The sequence below is a fragment of the Hemitrygon akajei genome, chromosome 1 (assembly GCF_048418815.1).
Source record: "Hemitrygon akajei chromosome 1, sHemAka1.3, whole genome shotgun sequence".
In the NCBI taxonomy this organism is placed as follows: Eukaryota; Metazoa; Chordata; class Chondrichthyes; order Myliobatiformes; family Dasyatidae; genus Hemitrygon; species Hemitrygon akajei.
This window is the reverse complement of record NC_133124.1, coordinates 172,955,080-172,976,163: the sequence shown is the minus strand read 5'-3', so window position 1 is coordinate 172,976,163 and position 21,084 is coordinate 172,955,080. Positions and strand designations below refer to the sequence as shown.

The 21,084-nt window shown below is 46.3% G+C and overlaps 1 long non-coding RNA gene across 1 annotated transcript; it reads left to right on the top strand.

Moving 5' to 3' along the window:
* Positions 1-10,869: 10,869 nt before the first annotated feature.
* On the top strand, positions 10,870-20,670 carry LOC140732379 (uncharacterized). The gene is made up of 3 exons (XR_012100064.1): positions 10,870-11,024; positions 11,515-11,702; positions 19,638-20,670. It is a non-coding gene; the product is annotated as an uncharacterized lncRNA (long non-coding RNA).
* Positions 20,671-21,084: the final 414 nt, after the last annotated feature.

The following is a 21,084-nucleotide window of genomic DNA, read 5'->3' as shown; positions in this document are numbered from 1 at the left end:
TAAAGCCCTTTTTAAACAATGGAACCACATGAGCAATACGCCAATCCTTCGGCACCATCCCTGTTTGTAATGACATTTGAAATATTTCTGTCAGAGCCCCTGCTATTTCTACACTAACTTCCCTCAAGGTCCTAGGGACTATCCTATCAGGACCTGGAGTCTTATCCACTTTTATATTCCTTAAAAGTGCCAGGACTTCCTCTTCTTTAATCATCACAGTTTCCATAACTTCCCTACTTGTTTCCCTTACCTTACACTAGTGGTCACCAACTTTTTTTTAAGCCTGAGATCCCCTACCTCGATCTTAGTGAAAGGCAAGATCGACCGACTAAATCATTTAGAGAAAAAACAGCTCAGATTGTACTTCCAACTTGAGGCCGTTTATTTGGGCTGATTGTATTTGAATTACATGAAATGCTTTTGTCAAACTTCCAAATTAATTCAAACAAGAAAACACTGCAACTTACATATCGAACTGACTATAGCTGTCTTTCTTTAAGAATATTACAATAATTCATACATTTAATTCTAAGTTTCATTATTTAATTTTATTTCAACACGGAAAATAAATGAATAAAAAATGACTGTTGCACTCAGCGTGATGACTGGGGCTAAATACTTTCTGCTAGTTCCCTGAAATACAGCTCATAACTAGAGACAGCCAGTCTGAGACAGTCTGTGAGGAGTTTGTCAGTAAGACAGCTCCTGTACTTAGATTTAATAATTTTCATCTGTAAAAATGCAATTTCACGCAGATAAGTTGACCTGAAGTAGGCACTGACTTTTAGTGCACATGTAGTGAGATGAGGAAACTTCTCCCTGCTGAAAAGTTCCCAGAAGTCACCGTCCCTTGATCTTGCTTTAAGCTCGATGTCATATTGCAGATCAATTATTTCCACTTGGCACACCAAATACTTGTTGGAATTTGCCTGCTATCTATTCTATATCGATTGGCAGAAATGCGTTTGCAGCAATATTTTTCATGAAGTTTAACTCCCCAGACGTTGTAATAATTGCCACCAGTTTATGAATGGAGATATCATGTTCACAGACATATTTTTAAACTCATTGTAAATATCCTCATCTCTCGTTCTCTCCTTTAATAGCCAAAGAGTGAGGAAGTCCTCCTTTGTTGTGAAGTCCTGGAAAGCCATTCTGACAAATACAGCAAGCTGAGCTTTTTCCATTACATCGAACTGTAGTGAAAAATATTCACAGAGTGACAAGTCCTTTAACACTTGTCAATCCACGTCCTCTGACAATGACTCTGCCGTCTTTGTCACTGTTACAGGGCCAAGCGCGATATTGTGTATTGCAGTTGTGATGTTGTTTTTGTTTTTAAAGTCATTAAAAACAGTCTCTGCTGTAATGGCCATTGCTTCCTTGAATAAATCACCTTCTGTAGACGGTTTCTTGCGTTTAGCCAAAAGGTGACTTACATGAAATGATGCTTCAATAGCAGCCTTATTTTGAGTAGCATGTTTTGTGAAAAACGATTGCTGGGTGTTCAGCTCCGATTTCAGCTCCTCAACTTTCCTGGCACGGATTGCGCTTTTTTTGGGGGGGGGTAGGTGTCTTTAAATTTCTGGAGGTTGCTGTTGTGGTGCCGCTCCTGATTCCCTCTTTTAGTCAGTGCTTGTGTTTGGTGGCACAACATACGTACACACTTGTCTTTCACCGAGGTAAATAGAAATTCCTCTTCCCATTCTGGATGGAATTTGTACATTTTCACCTTCTTTCGTGGAGCCTCCGCCGTGCTAGCTAGCTACCTTGCAGGATATCACCAGCGAGTGCCGTATATTGATGTTTGCGACAGTCTGTACTCTTACCTAATCTAACTGGTCACTTTGATGCAGCACAAGCTACGCTGAAACCGCAGTGCATGGTGGGGGAACTATACACACATGCGCACTGGGCAGAAAGAACGGAACTAAAACCCCGCAACCTGGAAACAATCTCTCTTTACAAACAGCATTCAGTAGCGTGAATATTGCTATATTACCATTATCCTAATTAGTATTACTTATTTTATAATGCTCACATTACGACAGTATTTGTGTATATATTTTTCATTTTTTTCCGGGATCTACTGGGAGAGTCTCAAACATCAACCGGTCAATCGCGATCGACTGGTTGGCGACCACTACCTTACACAATTCAATATCCTTCTCCTTAATGAATACCAAAGAAAAGGAATTGTTCAAAATCTCCTCTATCTCTTTTGGCTCCGCACACAGCTGTCCACTCTGATTCTCTAAGGGACCAATTTTATCCCTCACTATCCTTTTGCTATTAATATAACTGTAGAAACCCTTTGGATATATTTTCACCTTACTTGCCAAAGCAACCTTGTATCTTCTTTTAGCTTTTCTAATTTCTTTCTTAAGATTCTTTTTACATTCTTTATATTCCTCGAACACTTCATTTACTCCATGCTGCCTGTATTTATTGTAGATATCTCTCTTTTCCCGAACCAAGTTTCCAATATCCCTTAAAAACCATGGCTCTCTCAAACTTTTAACCTTTCCTTTCAACCTAACAGGAACATAAAGATTCTGTACCCTCAAAATATCACCTTTAAATGACCGCCATTTCTCTATTACATCCTTCCCATAAAACAAGTTGTCCCAATCCGCTCCTTCTAAATCCGTTCGCATCTCCTCAAAGTTAGCCTTTCTCCAATCAAAAATCTCAACCCTGGGTCTAGTCCTATCCTTCTCCATAATTATACTGAAACTAATGGCATTGTGATCACTGGACCCGAAGTGCTCCCCAATACATACCTCTGTCACCTGACCTATCTCATTCCCTAACAGGAGATCCAACACTGCCCCTTCTCTAGTCGGTACCTCTATGTATTGCTGCAAAAAACTATCCTGCACACATTTTACAAACTCCAAACCATCCAGCCCTTTCACAGAATGGGCTTCCCAGTCTATGTGTAGAAAATTAAAATCTCCCACAATCACAACCTTGTGCTTACTACAAATATCTGCTATCTCCTTACAAGTTTGCTCCTCCAATTCTCCAATTAGGATTTCCCATTCCTCAATTCCACCCAAATAGTCTCCCTAGACAAGCCCTCTAATCTATCCTGCCAGAGAACCGCTGTAATATTTTCTCTGAGAAGCAATGTAACACCTCCACCTTTTGTCCCTCCGATTCTATCACACCTGAAGCAACAAAATTCAGGAATATTTAGTTGCCAATCACACCCCTCCTGCAACCATGTTCCACTAATAGCTACAACATCGTATTTCCAGGTATCAATCCATGCTCTAAGCTCATCCACCTTTTTTACAATTAAAATAAATGCATTTAAGAAATTTCCACCTCTTATTCTCTGTTTATCGCTAATGGTACAAACAACTTTACTATCTTCTTTTTCTTCCTTCTCCCATACATCTGTTCCTACACTCTGGTTCCCTTCCCCCCTTGTATCTAGTTTAAATTCACCAGAGCCTCTCTAGAAAACCTACCTGCAAGAATATTTGTCCCCCTCCAGTTCAGATGTAAACTGTCCCACCAGAACAGGTCCCACCTTCCCTGGAAAACTGCCCAATTATCTATAAATCTGAAGCCCTCCCTCCTGCACCATGTCTTCAGCCACGTGTTGATCAGCACTATCTTACTATTTCTAAACCCACCTGCACGTGGCACTGGTAGCAATCCTGAGATTGCTATCCTGGAGGACCTGTCCTTTAACTTGGCACCTAGCTCCCTAAACTCACCTTTCAGGACCTCCTCACTCTTCCTACCCACGTCATTGGTCCCTACATGGACCATGACATCTGGCTGCTCACCCTCCCTCTTGAGAATACTGAGAACTCGATCCGAGATATTGCGGACCCTGGCACCAGGGAGGTAACAGACCATCCGGGATTCTCGATCTCTTCCTCAGAAACTCTTATCTGTACCCCTAACTATCGAATCCCCTATCACTACTGCTCTCCTCTTTTCCCTCCTTCCCTCCTGATCTGTGGGTCCAGTCTCGGTGCCAGAGACGCAACCACTGCAACTTGTCCTGGTAGGTCGTCCCCACCAACAGTATCCAAAACGGTATACTTATTGTTGATGGGAGCGGCCACAGGGGTGACCTGCTCTTCCTATCTATTCCCCTTCCCTCTCCTGACAGTCACCCAACTACCTGTCTCCTGACTCCTGGGGGTGTCTATCTCCCTGAAACTCCTGTCTATCTCTGCCTCTGCCTCCCGAATGATCCGAAGTTCATCCAGCTCCAGCTTCAGTTCCCTAACACGGTTTGTCAGGAGCTGCAGCTGGATGCACCTTTTGCTGGTGTAGTCATCAGGGACAATAGTGCTCGCCCTGACTTCCCACATACTGCAGACAGAGCACTCAACTGCCCTAACTGCTGCCTCCATTACCTACTCCTAAGCTAATTAGGTCAATTAAAAGAGCTTACCCAGCCTTACCTGAATGGGAGCAAGCTCGACCTCGGCTTCTACTCTCCAAAGCCTCTTCAGCCAAAGCCTTCCTACTCTGTCTCCCACTACTCCGTCACCTGCTCCGTTAATCTGTTCGCTTTTCCTCTCTCCCATCTCCACAACACTCTCCCCATCAGTCCTCTTCCCCTCTCTTACCCCCTATCTCACCCCTTCCCCCTCTACCTTCCCACCCCATAACCCTCTCAACCATGCCCCCTCTCCCCTCCCCATTTCCAACCCCTCTCCCTGCATTTCCCTCCTCTCCCCCTCTTTGCTGCCCTATCCCCCCTTCTCCCCACTCTCCCTTCCTCCACCCTCTCTCCCCTCTCTCCCCACTCCCTTCTCACCCCTGTCCACCTCACCACCCTCTCCCTATCTCCCCTCCTCTCTCCCACTTTCTCACTTCCCTTCTCTACCACCTCTCTCCCCTCTTGTCTTTCCACATTCCTCCCCTTTCTGTCCCCTCCCTATCCCTCCAGTCCCTCTCCCTACCTCTCCCCATCACCCACACTCCTCCACCCTCTCCCTGACCTCTCCTTCTTTCCCCTCTTTCTTTCTCCCTCTCTCCCCCTCTCTCTCTCCCCTTTCTCTCCCCCTCTCCCTTCTCTCTACCCTGCACTCTCCCCCTCTCTCCCCTCTCTCCCCTCTCTCTCCCTCTCTCCCACCTCTCTCCCCACTCTACCCTCTCCTCTTTCCTCCCCTCTCTCCCTCCCCTCTCCTCTCTTCCCCTTTCCTTCTCTCTCCTCTCTCCACACTTCTCCCTCCGTCTCCCCATCCTCCCTCTCCCTCCCCACTCTGTAAATCTCTCCCCCATCTTTCCCCTTCTCCCCTTCATCCAGCTTCACTACTTTCTCAACACCCTATCCTCCCTTCCTCCCCCTCCCACTCTCTCGCCCCTCTTTTCCCTCCTCTCCCCTTTCATCTTCCTCCACCCTCCCTCTCATTCCCCTGTCCCTCCACTCTTCTCTTTCCCCTCTCTCTCCCACCTCTCCCTCATCTCTCTCTGCTCACTCTACCCACTCTATCTACACCCCTCTCTCTACACCCCTCCCTCCCCTCTCCTCCTGCCCCTTTCCTCACTTCCTTCACCTCCCTCCCCTCTTCCCCACCCCCTCTGATTGCCTCTTCTCTCCACTCTCCCTGCTCTCCCTCCCTTAGCCCCTCTTCTTCTACTGTTGACCCTTACCCCTCCTCCCCTCTCCTCCTTCTCTCCCCTCTCTCCGTCCCCACTCTCCCCTCCCCTGTTTCCACCCCTGTCACCCCTTCCTCTCATCCCCTTTACCGTCCTCTCCCCCTCTATCCCTGTCTCCCCCTTCTCCCTCCCGACCATCTCATCACCCTCTCCCTCTCTCCCCACCTCTCTCCCACCCCTTTTTTGCCCCTCTCTCCTCCTCCCCTTTCCACCTTCCTGATGCCCTCTCTCTACTCCTTCTCCTCACCTCTCCCCCCCTCTCCACCTCTCTCCCTGATCTCACTACCCTCACTCTACCCTCTCTCCGTAACCCCTCTCCCTCCCCCTTACTTGCCCTCTGTTCACTCCCCTCTCCCCTCTCCCTCCACTCTCCTTGCTGTCTCTCCATCCCTTTGCCTTTTTGCCTCCTATTTCCCCTCTCTCCATCTCCCCAAATCTCTCCCCATTATTTCCTCCTCTTCCCTCTCTTTCCCCTATCACCCCACTCCCCCTCCACCCTCTTCCTCATCACTCCACTTCCCCTTGCTTTCACCCTCTCATCCCCTCTTCCCCCTCTCCCCCTCACCCTTTCCTCTCACTCCCCCTATCCCCCTGTCTTCCCTCCCCTTTCCCACCCTCTCCCTGAATCTTCCATTCTCTCTCCTCTTTCCACCTCCCTCCCTCCCCCCTCCCAATCTCCCTATCCAATCCTTCTCCCCGTCCCTCTTTCCCCTTTCTCCTCTCTTATCCTCTCTTCCTTGCTCTCTCCCCCTCTCTCCCTCTCTGCCCCACTCTCCCCCTCTACTCCCCTATCCCTCTCCACCTCCCTCCCCTTCTCCCCCTTTTCCCCTTCCCCACCTCCCTAGATCTCTCCTCCCATCACTCCCCCTCTTCCCCTCTTTCCCCTCTGCCCACTCTCTCAACTGCCTCTCTACCCTGACCTCTACCTCCTCTCCCCACCCTCTCTGCCACCTCCCTCCTCCCTCCCGCCTCCCCCACCTCTCCCTTTCTCCTACCTTTCCCCCTTCTCCCCACTCCCCTTCCCCTTCTCTTACCCTATCTTATCCCCTTGTTTCCCTCTTTGTCTACTTTCTCCCTCCCCACTCTCTTCGTGCTCTCCCTCCCCCTTCTCTCCCTCATTTCCTTGCCTATGTTCTCCTGCATATCCTTGCATTCTCTATCCCCCTCTCCTGGCTCCCCTCTCTCCCTGCCCTCTCACCCTCTTTTCCCCTTCCTTCTGTCCCTCCCCCTCTCCCTGAATTTCTCCCCATCACTCCCCCCTCTTCCCCTCTCTGTCTCCCCCACTCTCCCTCCCCTCTCTCTTTCTCTCACCCCTCTCTGTCATCCCCTCTCTTTCCTTCCCCTCTTTTTCTCCCAACCTCTCCCTCTCTTTAAACTGCTCCCTTAATAATTGGGTTGAGTGGTCGTGCAGTGGTTAGCACAGTGTTCTGCAGTACCACCAACCCTCCACTGTCTGTAAGGCGTTTGTCCGTACTCCCCGTGGCTAAGTGGGTTTCCTCCAGGTGCTCCAGTTTCCTCTCACTGTCCAAAGATGTTCCTGTTGGTAGGTTAATTGGTTATTGTAAAGTACCCTGTGATTAGGCGCGGGTTAATTTCTGGGTGGGGCAGGTCGAAGGGCCAGAAGGCCTATTCCGCATTGTACCTCTTAATAAATCAATAGCTTATCTTTAAGCGTAAGTGCTACAGCTGTCCCTACACCTCCTCTCTTACAACTATTCAGGGCCCCAAACAGTCCTTTCAGGTGAGGCAACACTTCACTTGTGAGTCTGTTGGGGTCATCTATTGCATCCGGTGCTCCCGGTGCAGCCTCCTCTACATCGGCGAGACCCGACGCAGATTGGGGGACCACTTCGTCGAGCACCTCCGCTCCATCCACCACAACAGACAGGATCTCCCGGTTGCCATCCACTTCAACTCTCCTTCACATTCCCATTCGGATATGTCCAAACATGGCCTCCTCTACTGCCATGATGAGGCCAAACTCAGGTTGGAGGAACAACACCTCATATACCGTCTGGGTAGTCTCCAACCCCTTGGTATGAACATCGAATTCTACAAATTCCAATAATTCCCTCCACCTCCCTTCCTCCATCCCACTTTCACTCTGTCTCCTCTTCTAGCTGCCTATCCCCTCTCTATGATTCTGCCTTCTTCTACTACCCATAGTGCTTTCTCCTTAGATTCCTTCTTCACATCTCCTGCCTATCCCCTCCCTGCTTCCCCTCCCCCACCCATTGATCTTTCCTCTGATTGGTTTTTCACCTGGCACATTCCACCCTCCCCCCACCTTCTTTATAGGGCCCCTGCCCCCTCCTTCTTTAATCCTGATGAAGGGTCTCGGCCCGAAACATTGACTGCTCCTTTCAACGGATGCTGCCCAACCTGCTGAGTTCATCCAGCTTTTTTGTACATCTTGATTTGACCACAGCATCTGCAGTGTACTTTGTGTTTGCTGTAAATCCTTCCTGTCCCAGACGCTCGTGATGTCTGCAAGACTCTGCACACTGCACCATTCCTGAACCTGTATCATCGTCCAGTCCGTCCCTCTTGAGGATATCAACACCTCATCGCTCCAACATTAATACCCAATACCTGCCTTTAGCCCTAATACCTGCCTTCCGCAGTCTGGAGCTTGGAATTCCCTTCCAGATTCTCCAGCCACCCTCCCCGGGACCCCTCCCTCCTCTTTACAGAGTGTTGGTCACCTGCCTTTTTCTTAAAGACTCAATGTCATTGAACATGATTTCTAATGTCAGACACCAGAGCCTCACCAACATCAACAAAACTCAGCTGACATAAGAACATTAGGAACAAGAGCCCCATAGAAGGCCATCTGGCCCATTGAACCTGATCTGCCTTTCAATGTGATCATGGCTGATCTGGCCGTAGACTCACTCCACCAACCTGCCTTTTCCCCATGATACTTCATTCCCCTAAATTGCAAAAAATGATTTAACTGTGTCTTAATGACATTATGCTCTATTGATCCCCAGGGCAGAGAATTCCCCAGATTCATTAATTTCTCAGAAAACGACCTCCTTTTTTCAGTAAAAGGGGCTTTCCTTCCCCACCCGCTTTATTATTGATGCAGCTCTTATTGGCATCTCCTCTGTATCTCTACTTCTGCTCTCACCCAATTCCACCCCCCACCCACAGAGAACAGTTAGCCTGGTCCTCACCTACACCAACTGGTCTACACGTCCAACATATCATTCTTTGTAACTTCTGCCAGATACAATGGGATCCAATCATCATCTACATCTTCTCCTTCCCCCTTCTCCCCTCTCTGCTTTCTACAGGGATCACCCTCTCTTAACTCCCTGGTCTGCGCATCCCTCACTAGACACACTCTTCTGTTACCACAGGGAGTGTGACACCTGCCTTTACAACCCCTGCCTCATCGCCATCTGGGGTACCAAACAGCCCTTCTCAGTGAGGCAGACTTTCACAGTCCTCCGATGTTACTCGTTGTATCCCGTGTTCTTGGTTTGGCCTCCTCTACATCAGTGAGGCTGACTACAGGTTGGATGACATTTCACAAAGCACCTTCACTTTGTCCACCATCGCTGCCTGGATTTCTCAGTGGCCAGACATCCTCATTCTCCTTCCCATTCCCCCACTGACATATATGTCCTTGACCTCTTCAACTGCCAGGTTGAGGTTAATGGAAATCAGAAGAACGGTAGCTTGTATTCCATGTTGATACTCTCCAACCCAATGGCACAGGTACTGAATTTCCCAGCTTCTGGTAACTGCTCCTTCTCTCTATCCCTTTCCTCTCTCTTCCTGGTCCACATGGCCCCCTTCCCCATCCTATCCACCTGCCCATCACCTACACATTCCTCTCACTAGCTCCCTCTTCACCTTCCTCTCAAATCAGAGTCCATTATCATCCGTCTTTAGTCACGTCCTACCTTTGCTCCAGATCCATTCCAACCCTTGCCCATCTGCCTTTCAGCTCTCTCACCTCCATCCAGCTATCCTCTGCCAGCTCGCTACCCCGTCCAACGTTTTTAAGTGTTGCCCCAGATTCCAATATCTCCAGTCCAAGGTGTCCCCAACAAAACAGTATATTGCTGCACATGGAGTGTGAAGTGGGGAATGTGGAGTTCCTGTTTCAATGTCAATCAATACTAAGGGATTTTCAACAAACACATTTTGTGTCTCACACCCTGCACTCCCTCACTCAGAGATTCACCAACATCAGGATTCTCAAATCTACCGACTTTTCTTCCCTTTTATAAACTCTGACCAGTCACACTTCAGGAAGTGAGACCCAACCCTGGAGAAGGTCAGGGAGGGAGGATATTTCCCAGATGACTCCCAGAGATGTGCAGTTCTCCTGCAGAGAGGCTGTGTTCTCCAGAACAGGTCAATGGGAGATTGTATAAAGGCATTAAAAATCGTGAGAGGTTACACAGGACATAGTGAATTGCGGCACCGTACCGACTCTCAGCCCACAATGTTCTAAACTTTCCGTCTCACAAGGCTCTCCATGTTCCTGTCATCCATGAGCCTATCTAAGGGTCTCTCAAACGTCCCTAATGTATCTGGTTCTACCACCACCCCGGCAGTGAGTTTCACACCCACCACTCTACATTCCTCCAATCACCTTAAAATTATTTCCCTGGTATTACCCATTTCTGCCCAGGGGAAAAGTCTCTGACTGTCTACTCTGTCTATGCCTCATCATCTTATATACCTATACCAATTCACCTCTCACATTCCTTCACTCCAAACATAAAAGCCCTAGCTCGCTCAACCTCATAGAAGATGCCTTGAAGTCCAGACAACATCCAGGTAAATCTCCTCTGCACCCTCTCTAGATTTTCCACATCCTTCCTAGAAAGAGGCCGGGTTGTACAGAGTCAATCAGGAGGAGGTGTTTCTGGAGGGAGGCCCATTAGAAACTGGGGAGTCTTTGACTGGAGGTGATCAGTGAGATGTCTAGAGGGAAAGGGACAGGTTGTTGTGATCTGGGATGGGCAGCATTAAAGGGCAGTGAGACCAGGTGAGCAGGAACTTTCCAATCAACAGGATCAGAATAATGGGAAAATGTGCAAGGCCGTGGGGGTAGGACAGGGGAGAGCAGGGCTGATTGGGGACTCTCACTGACAGTGATCACTACTAGACTCACCCAGGGTGGAATTTCTCACAATGTGTGGCGCATTCACCAAAATGTCACCCATTCCTGGGGACCAGTATTCTCTCCTCCCCACCCCGACCTCGGCCTCTCTCATTGTTCCCTGTCTGACTAATGTTGTCCTCAACCCTAGTCCAGCAGAAAAAGCAGAAAGGCCTGTGTCAGAGCATTTGTATGAAATGGTCTCGGTCAGTCACGGGGGAGTCAAGGTGGAAGAACCAATGAAAGCTCCACAATAATCCAGGTAAGAACTATTGCCCGGCACCCTGAGCGCTGTTGTTCAGATTACAAGCTCTTCCTCAGCATTGCCCACTGCCAATGCTCCTTCGTTACTGTCTCCCCAACGTGATGGATAGTGTAGTGTTCCATGAGTGTTGTCCATCCAGCAATGTCACAGGTTTATAGGGTCATACATTCCTTAGCACCTCTCCAAACCTCTAACATCTTAGCCCAAACCTTGGCCCTCGAGTTTTAGATACCAGTGCTATGAGGAACAGTTTCCTTATTCCCCGTGAAGAAAAGTCTGTGATCCACATAGCTTTCATTCCCTCTGTCATGTTCCCCATCCGTCTCCTCTTCTCCAAGGAAAACTATTGCAGCCGATCCAGTCTCTTCTCTTCATCAAAAAGCTCCAATCCCTTGTTAGATCTGGTGATATTTATCCAGAGGTCCTTCAGAGGTCAAGAATGAGGCAGAAAACTTGGTGGTTACAGTTGATTTATTAATTTTTACAGGAACAAAGAACGAGCATATGAAGGAAGAAAACAAAGGATTTGTGGTCATCTTCAACAAAAAATAATCTCGAATTGTGAAACATTCTGTTGTGAAACAGTCTGGTTGTGGGGTGATATGGGCTGCAGGAAAACATCCAGAAAAATACAGAACCAATTGCTGAAAATTCACTCAACACTTACACATACAGGTAATTACAGAAAAATTGCAGGCAAGTGTAGGAAAGTGAAATCTGAGAAAATAAAGGAAAAATAACAATTCTACACCTAATTTCACACCTTGCAACATCCTTGTAGAGCAACACAGAAGGGAGCTGAAAGGAATCAATAGGTCGGGCAGCATCTATCTTTGGATCGGTTCGGCCCAAAGTGCCATCTGTCTGTTTTCTTCCACAAATCCTGCCTGAACTGACAGGTGCCTCCAGTATTTTGCATAAGGCTCATATTTCCAGAATCCACAGCAATCTGCATTGTGCCTCCAACATCCTTGTGAATCTCCTCTGCACCTGTTCCTGTAAAATCATATGCTTCCCATGTTATGGTGACATGAACTGAAAGCAGTTGTGGCCATAGAACCATAGAACATTACAGCACAGAAACAGGCCTTTTGGCCCTTCTTGGCTGTGCTGAACCATTTTTCTGCCTAGTCCCACCGACCTGCACCTGGGTCATATCTCTCCAAACCCCTCTCATCCATATACCTGTCCAAGTTTTTCTTAAATGTCAAAAGTGAGCCCGCATTCACCACTTCATCTGGCAGCTCATTCCACACTCCCACCACTCTCTGCGTGAAGAAGCCTCCCCAATGTTCCCTTTAAACCTTTCCCCCTTCACCCTTAACCCATGATCTGTTTTTTTTCTCCCCTGGCCTCAGTGGAAAAAGCCTGCTTGCATTCACTCTATCTATATCCATCATAATTTTATACACCTCTATCAAATCACCCCTCATTCTCCTACACTCCAGGGAATAAGTCCTAACCTATTCAACCTTTTTCTGTAACTCAGTTTCTCAAGACCTGGCAGCATCCTTGTAAACCTTCTCTGCACTCTTTCAACCTTATTAATATCCTTCCTGTAATTAGGTGACCAGAACTGCACACAATACTCCAAATTCGGTCTCACCAATGACTTATACAACCCCACCATTACATTACAGCTCTTATACTCAATACTTTGATTTATAAAGCCCAATGTACCAAAAGCTCTCGTTATAACCCTATCTACTTGTGACGCCACTTTTAGGGAATTATGTATCTGTAATCCCAGATCCCTCTGTTCTACTGCACTCCTCAGTATCCTACTATTTACCTTTTATGTTCTACCTTGGTTTGACCTCCCAAAGTGCAATACCTCACACTTGTCCACATTAAACTCCATCTGCCATTTTTCAGCCCATTCCTTCAACTGGTCCAAATCCCTCTGCAAGCTTTGAAAACCTTCCTCACTGTCCACTACACCTCCAATCTTTGTATCATCAGCAAATTTGCTGATTCAATTTGCCACATTATTATCCAGATCATTGATATAGATGACAAATAACAATGGACCCAGCACTGATCCCTGTGGCACATCACTAGTCACAGGCCTCCACTCAGAGTAGCAATCCTCCACTACCACTCTCTGACTTCTCCCATTGAGCCAATGTCTAATCCAATTTACTACCTCTCCATGTATACCTAGCAACTGAATTTTCCTAACTAACCTCCCATGCGGGACCTTGTCAAAGGCCTTACTGAAGTCCATGTATACAACATCCACTGCCTTCCCTTCATCCACTTTCCTAGTAACTGCTTCGAAAAACTCTATTAGAGATTGGTTAAACATGACCTACCAAGCACAAAGCCATGCTGACTTTTTCTAATAAGTCCCTGTCTATCCAAATACTTGTAGATCCTATCTCTTAGTATTTCTTCCAATAATTACCTACTACCAATTTCAAAATTACTGGCCTATAATTTCCTGGCTTACTTTTTGAGCCTTTTTTAAACAACGGAACTACATAAGCTATCCTCCAATCCTCCGGCACCTGACCCATGGATATCGACATTTTAAATATTTCTGCCAGGTCCCCTGCAATTTCAACACTAGTCTCCTTCAAGGTCCGAGCGAATACCCTGTCAGGTCCTGGGATTTATCTACTCTGATTCGCCTCAAGACAGCAAGCACCTCCTCCTCTTTAATCTGTATAAATTCTATGACTCCATTCTAGTTTCCTTAGTAAATACAGATGCAAAAAACCCATTTAATATTTATCCCATTCCTTTTGGTTCCATACATAGCCGACCACTCTGATCTTCAAGAGGACCAATTTTATCCTTTACTATCCTTTTGCTCTTAACATACCTGTAGAAGCTCTTAGGATTATCCTTCACCTTGACTGCCAAAGCAACCACATGTCTTCTTTTAGCCCTCCTGATTTCTTTCTTAAGTATTTTCTTACTCTTTTTATACTCCTCAAGAATCTTATTTCCTCCCTGTTGCCTATACATGTTATACATCTCTCTCTTCTTCTTTATCAGAGTTCCAATATCCCTCGAGAACCAAGGTTCCTTATTCTTATTCATTTTGCCTTTAACCCTGACAGGAACATACAAACTCTGCACTCTCAAAATTTCTCCTTTGAAGGCCTCCCACTTACCAATGACATCCTTGCCAGAGAACAACCTGTCCCAATCTACGCTTTTTAGATCCTTTCTCATTTCTTCAAATTTGGCTTTTTTCCAGTTTAGAACTTCAACCTGAGGACCAGATCTATCTTTATCCATGATCAAGTTGAAACTAATGACATTATGATCACTGGAACCAAAGTGTTCCCCTACACACACTTCCGTCACCTGCCCTATGTAAACTATGTAATTAGTTTTTGCTACAAGTGTATGGGACATTGGAAAAAATGTTGAATTTCCCCATGGGGATGAATAAAGTATCTATCTATCTATCTATCTATCTATCTATCTATCTATCTATCTATCTAACTCATTTCCTAATAGGAGATCTAATATTGCATCCTCTCTTGTTGGTACATCTAAATATTGATTTAGAAAACTTTCCTGAACACACTTCACAAACTCTAACCTATCTAGACCTTTAACAGTATTGGAGTCCCAATCAATGTGTGGAAAATTAAAATCCCCTACAATCACAACTTTCTGTCTCCTGCAGTTGTCTGTTACCTCTCTGCAGATTTGCTCTTCCAATTCTCACTGACTATTGGGTGGTCTATAATACAGCCCTATTAATGTGGTCATACCTTTCCTGTTTCTCAGCTCCACCCATATGGCCTCAGTAGACAAGCCCTCTAATCTTTCCTGCCGAAGCACTGCTGTAATATTTTCCCTGACTAGCAAAGCCACCCCCCCCCCCACCCTTCATCCCTCTGCCTCTATTACATCTGAAACATCAGAACCCTGGAACATTGAGCTGCCAGTCCTGCCCCTCCTGCAGCCAAGTTTCAGTAATGGCTATGTTGTCATAATTCGATGTGTCAATCCAGGCCCTCAGCTCATCTGCCTTTCCCACAATACTCCTCACATTGAAATATACACACCTCAGAAGATTATTACCACCACACACAACCTTACTATTTGTGACTTTGCATGAACTACTAACATCATTTATTTTTACCCCTGTTCCACTATCTACTCTGGCACTCTGGTTCCCACCCCCCTGCAAATCTAGTTTAAACCCTCCCCAATAACACTAGTAAACCTCCCTGCAAGTATATTGGTCCCCCTGTAGTTCAGGTGTAACCCGTCTCTCTTGTACAGGTCCCACCTACCCCAGAAGAGGTCCCAATGATCTAGAAATCTGAAACCCTGCCCCCTACACCTGTTTCTCAGCCATGTGTTCATCTGCCAGAGCATCCTACTCTTACCCTCACTGGCACGTGGCACAGGCAGCAATCCAGAGATTACTACCCTCGAGGTCCTGTTTTTCAACTTCATACCAAGCTCTCTGTACTCACTCTTCAGGACCTCCTGATTCTTTCTACCTATGTCATTGGTACCGACGTGTACCACGACATCTGGCTGATCACCCTCCCACCTCAGAATGCTGTGCACGCGATCAAAGACATCCCTGACCCTGGCACCCGGGAGGCAACAAACCATCCGGGAGTCTCTGTCATGACCACAGAATCTCCTGTCTGTACTCCTGACTATGGAGTCCCCTATCACTACCGCTCTCCTCTTCTTCCTCCCTCCCTTCTGCACTGCAGAACCAGACTCAGTGCCAGAGATCCAGCTGCCACAGTTTGTCCCAGATAAGCCATCCCCCCCAACAGTATCCAAATCGGTATACCTGTTCTGGAGGGGAATGGCCACAGGGGAACCCTGCACTACCTGCCCTTTCCCCTTCCCTCGCCTGACGGTAAGCCAATTACCTGTGCCCTGTTCCTTAGGTGTAACTACCTCCAGGAAGCTATGATCTATAAACTGCTCAGTCTCCTGAATGGAGGTTATCCAGCTCCTGCTCCAGTTCCCTAACGCAGTCCGTTAGGAGCTGTAGCTGGATAGACTTCTTGCAGGTATCATTGTCAGGGACACCAGAGGTCTCCCTGACTTCCCACATCCTGCAAGAGGAGCATTCCAACATCCTGCCTGGCATATTCTCTAGTCTGAACAAAAAAAAAGAAGAAAAACAGAAACTTACCGGAACCTACCCTCGCCTCTGCCTGTTTCTCGCCGAGGCCTGATTGAGCCAAAGCCGTCCCACTCCAACTCAGTCCACTCCAACGATGGCAGCTACGATGATGGCCACTGTATATAGCGGTCTTTCTTTTAAACCTTGTGTTTCTGTGTATATATGTGTTCCTATGTGAGTTTGTGTTTCTCTGTGTGTGTGTGTGTGTGTGTGTGTGTGTGTGTGTGTGTGTGTGTGTGTGTGTGTGTGTGTGTGTGTGTGTGTGTGTGTGTGTGTGTCTGTGTTTCTGTCTGTGTGTGTGTGTGTGAGAGAGAGAGAGAGAGACAGAGAGCACTGTCTAATTGCACTCCTTCACTCACGAGCATTGCCTCGTCACTCTGCTGCCGTTACGGTGAGATAGATAGATAGATAGATAGATAGATACTTTATTCATCCCCATGGGGAAATTCAACATTTTTTTTCCAATGTCCCATACACTTGTTGTAGCAAAAACTCATTACATACAATACTTAACTCAGTAATAATATGATATGCATCTAAAATCACTAACTCAAAAAAGCATTAATAATAGCTTTAAAAAAAGTTCTTAAGTCCTGGCAGTTGAATTGTAAAGCCTAATGGCATTGGGGAGTATTGACCTCTTCATCCTGTCTGAGGAGCATTGCATCGACAGTAACCTGTCACTGAAACTGCTTCTCTGTCTCTGGATGGTACTATGTAGAGGATGTTCAGGGTTTTCCATAATTGACCGTAGCCTACTCAGCGCCCTTCGCTCAGCTACCGATGTTAAACTCTCCAGCACTTTGCCCACGACAGAGCCCGCCCTCCTTACCAGCTTATTAAGACGTGAGGCGTCCTTCTTCTTAATGCTTCCTCCCCAACACGCCACCACAAAGAAGAGGGCGCTCTCAACAACTGACCTATAGAACATCTTCAGCATCTCACTGCAGACGTTGAATGACGCCAACCTTCTTAGGAAGTACAGTCGACTCTGTGCCTTCCTGCACAAGGCATCTGTGTTGGCAGTCCAGTCTAGCTTCTCATCTAACTGTACTCCCAGACAGTGTACCTGTCTCACTGTCTCCCCTGGTGTATTTTAATACTCTGGTTCCTAAACAAGCTGATGTGTTCCAATTGGTGTTATGGTGCCTTTCCCACCATACATGGCAGAATATTCCATTTCTTCAATGATGGGTTTGTGTAAGGGTGTACATATTGTTTGGGTACTGCCATTAACGTAGATAATTCTGTTTATTTTGTAATGAATTATAACCTCATTGTGGCATTTTTCTTTTCACTATATTCAAACTTTGCATGTTTGATTTTTGACACAATTAATAAACGCCACTGCACTAAACTTTTAAGTAACTCCAGCTGCTGTTTCTTCAGTCATAACCCACATTTTTATCTCTGTGTGTGTGTGTGTGTGTGTGTGTGTGTGTGTGTGTGTGTGTGTGTGTGTGTGTGTGTGTGTGTGTGTGTGGTGTGTGTGTGTGTGTGTGAGAGAGAGAGAGAGAGAGAGAGCATTTATTTCAGAGTGTGTGTCTGCTTCTATGAGTCTGGGTTTCTATATGTTTGTTCATGTGTATTTCTGTGTACGTTTATGTGTTTCTGTGTGTGTTCTGTATTTCAGGGGTGTGTGTGAGAATGTGTTTCTTTCTATATTTCACTGTGTCTTTTTCTGTGTCTGTATGAGTGTGAGTTTCTCTCTGCGAGTGAGTGTTTCTGCTTGTCTGCTACTGTGTTTGTGTGTTTCTGTCTGTGTGTGTTTCCATGTTTTATGTGGTGTCTGTGTTTATGTGTGTGAAAGTTTGTGTGTGTTTGAGTGTTTCTGTGTGTGTTGTATGATCAGTGTGTGTTCTGTATGTGTGCACATGTTTCTGTGTCTGTGTTCGTAATTAGGTGTTTCTGTAGGTGAGTATGTGTGTGTGTTTCTGTGTTGGTTTGTGTGAGTGGGTATTTCTGTATGTGAGTACTGTGTGTGCGTGATTGGGTGTTTCTGTATGTGAGTATGTGTGTGTGTTTCTGTGTGTGCTTTCCTGTGTGATTGTACTTTTTTGTGGATATGTGTTAGTGTGTCTGTATCTGTGTGTATATTTCTTTGAGTCTGACTTTTTGTGCCTGTGTATGTTTGTGGGTTTCTGTATTTTATTTGTGTGTGTTTGTATGTTTCTGTGTGTGTATTAATGCGTGTGTGCATTTATGTGCTTTATGGGGTGTATGAGTTTGTGTGTGAGTTTATGTATCTGTTTCTTTGTGTGTGTGGATATGCATGTACGCATATATGTTTGTGTGTACCTGTGTTGTGTGTGTGTGTTTGTATGCATTTCCCTGTGTGTGTTTGAGGGTGTGAGTGTAAGCCTGGTTGTGTGTGTGTGTATGTGAGGTGGGTGTGTGTATCTGTGTTAATGAGACTCTGGTCTTGGGTGTTTCTATATGTTGGTGCATTTCCATGTTTTATGTGGTCTATGTGAGTTTGTTCTCAAGTGTGTCTGTGTGTGAGTTCATGTATGTCCTTATGATTTTGTGTGTGTGTGTGTGTGTTTCTGGCTGTGTGTGTGAGTTCACGTATGTGGCTTGTGTGTTTATGTGTGTGTGTGTGTGTGTTAGTGTGTGAGTTTGTGTGTTTGTGGGTTGTATGTGTGCAAATGTACCTTTCTGTGTGTCTTTGTGTCTGTGAATTTGTGTGTGTGTACTTCCTTGTTTCTGTGTGTGCATTTGAGTTTGTGTGTATGTGTGTGTGCAATTCTGTGTGTTTCTGTGACTGGGTTTCTTTGTGTATGTGTTTGTGTGTGTGTGTGTGTGTGTAAGTTTCTGCTTTTATCTGAGTGCATTTTAAGTGTGTGTTCATGCATGTGTGTGTTTCTGCATTTGTGCATGTATCTGTGTGTACGTGCGTGTGTTGTATGGGTGTGTGTTTTCTGTCTGCATGCTTCTGTGTCAGTGTGTTTGATTCTGTGTTCTGTGTGTGTGGCTGTATGTGGTGATGGGGTGGGAAGAGTTTCTGTCTGTGTATGTGTGTATGTTGTTCGGAGTTTGTGTCTGTGTTTCTGAGTTTTTCTGTGTTTTGTGCATATGTGTGCGAGTTTCTTTATTTCTGTGTCTGTATGTTTCTGTATTTGTGTGTGTTAGTGTGTGTGTCTCTGTGTTTTGTGTGTGTTTTTCCGTGTTTTCTGCCTGTGAGTTTCTGTTTTGTGAATATGTGAGTGAGTGAAGGGTCTGTTAGTGTGGGGAGTGGAGTGTAGTTGGAGTGGGGAAGGAGAAAGAGGAACAAATGGAGTAGGAGGTGAGAGTGGCAGGGGGAGTGGAGAGGGTGTGTGGGGAGTGGAGTGTAGTTGGAGTGGGGAAGGAGAAAGAGGAACAAATGGAGTAGGAGGTGAGAGGGGTAGGGGAAGTGGAGAGGTGTGTGGGGAAGTGAGGAGAGTGTGGTGGTGCAAAATATCCTTTGTACTCTGACAGGTGATCGTATGTCTCCCATTTCACAGTGCGGCCCTCTCCGTGATGTCACAACAACAATTTTACACTCAGCCTCAGCAAGTCCAAGGAACTAACTGTGAACTTCAGGAAGGGGAAGTCGGGAGAACACACTCCAGTCCTCATCCTGGGGTCAGCAGTGGAAAGGCTTCAAGTTCCTGGGCATCAACATCTCAGAGGATCTGTTCTGGATCCAACATGTTGAAGCAATGAGGAAGGAGGCGACTGCCGGCTCTATTTCATCCGGAGTTTGAGTACAATTAATGGAGAATGTGTGGAGCAGGTTAAGACCTACAAGTATCTGGGAGTACAGTTAGACGAGAAGCTAGACTGGACTGCCAACACAGATGCCTTGTGCAGGAAGGCACAGAGTCGACTGTACTTCCTTAGAAGGTTGGCGTCATTCAATGTCTGCAGTGAGATGCTGAAGATGTTCTATAGGTCAGTTGTTGAGAGCGCCCTCTTCTTTGTGGTGGCGTGTTGGGGAGGAAGCATTAAGAAGAAGGACGCCTCACGTCTTAATAAGCTGGTAAGGAAGGCGGGCTCTGTCGTGGGCAAAGTATTGGAGAGTTTAACATCGGTAGCTGAGCGAAGGGCGCTGAGTAGGCTACGGTCAATTATGGAAAACCCTGAACATCCTCTACATAGCACCATCCAGAGACAGAGAAGCAGTTTCAGTGACAGGTTACTGTCGATGCAATGCTCCTCAGACAGGATGAAGAGGTCAATACTCCCCAATGCCATTAGGCTTTACAATTCAACTGCCAGGACATAAGAACTTTTTTTTAACTTTTTGAGTTAGTGATTTAGATGCATATCATATTATTACTGAGTTAAGTATTGTATGTAATGAGTTTTTTTTTTGCTACAACAAGTGTATGGGACATTGGAAAAAAATGTTGAATTTCCCCATGGGGATGAATAAAGTATCTATCTATCATCTATCTATCAATACTCTGTGCAGGTACCCCGGGGGAGGGACTGTGGAAGGAACTGTCAATGTTTTGGGACTGACAGTGAAGGGGAGAGAGTATTGAGGGTGAGTGGTATGTTGGTGTATTGGGTGGGATGGTGGGAGAGGGTTTGAATGATGGGCAGAGTGAGCTGGATAGGGGAGGGGGAGGCATATTCAAAGTCCGGAGGAAACTCGAGGAACACCACCTCATATTCTCCCCATGCATATTCCATTTACAGGTAACTCTATCACCTTCCAATCCCCCTCCTGTCCTTCTATTTTGTCCTCCTCCCCCTGACCCCCACAGCCTTCCTTCACCCATCCACCCACCCGTTTCACTCCCTGACTCCGCTCCCTCCTCCCCATCTAACGCTGGTTCCATTTGCCTTTCCCCTTCCCCCAATGGTTCCCATTATCACCTTTACTACTGATCAGATTCCAGCACCAGTGGAGAGAGTCTTGAACGTTGTAGCTACTCTCATGTAGTCTTGCAGAGAATATTC